We start from the raw sequence: 318 nt of genomic DNA, 5'->3' as shown, positions 1-318 counted from the left end.
CAGATCCCAGTTCCTGCTCCTCCACCTCCCAGGGGTGTTGGAACCCACCCTGCCCCGGCAGAGCCGTTACCTGAGGTCTCCTCTGAGCTTCTTGCTCTCCCTGTAGTGAAGGAGCCACTTCCACCTCCCGCTCCTGTTGAGCTTTTCCAGCACCTTCACCACCTCCTTCAGCCGGGCTGGGGGGACACCAGAGCAGCAGGGTGAGGTTGAAGCCTCTCCAGGGATGGAGACTCCCAACCTGGGTTGGGAAAACTGGGATTTTGTCTTGCTGGCTGGGGGATTCTATTCCCACCAACACCTGAAATAAGTGTAACTTGT

The 318-nt window shown here is 57.9% G+C and overlaps 1 long non-coding RNA gene across 2 annotated transcripts in view; it reads right to left on the bottom strand.

Moving 5' to 3' along the window:
• LOC113940759 overlaps positions 1-228 on the bottom strand; it is a 7,192-nt gene extending 6,964 nt beyond the window's left edge. Inside the window, exon 1 of one of the 2 annotated variants that reach the window (XR_003525534.1) lies at positions 71-228. This is a non-coding gene — a long non-coding RNA (uncharacterized LOC113940759). The remainder of the gene's footprint in view (positions 1-70) is intronic. The other variant, XR_003525535.1, reaches the window with a different exon arrangement.
• Between the last annotated feature and the right edge of the window lie 90 nt (positions 229-318).

The sequence above is a fragment of the Corapipo altera genome, unplaced genomic scaffold (assembly GCF_003945725.1).
Source record: "Corapipo altera isolate COAL_440 unplaced genomic scaffold, ASM394572v1 61006, whole genome shotgun sequence".
In the NCBI taxonomy this organism is placed as follows: Eukaryota; Metazoa; Chordata; class Aves; order Passeriformes; family Pipridae; genus Corapipo; species Corapipo altera.
Note: the sequence above shows the minus strand (reverse complement) of the source record. Positions and strands in the feature narration are given on the sequence as shown.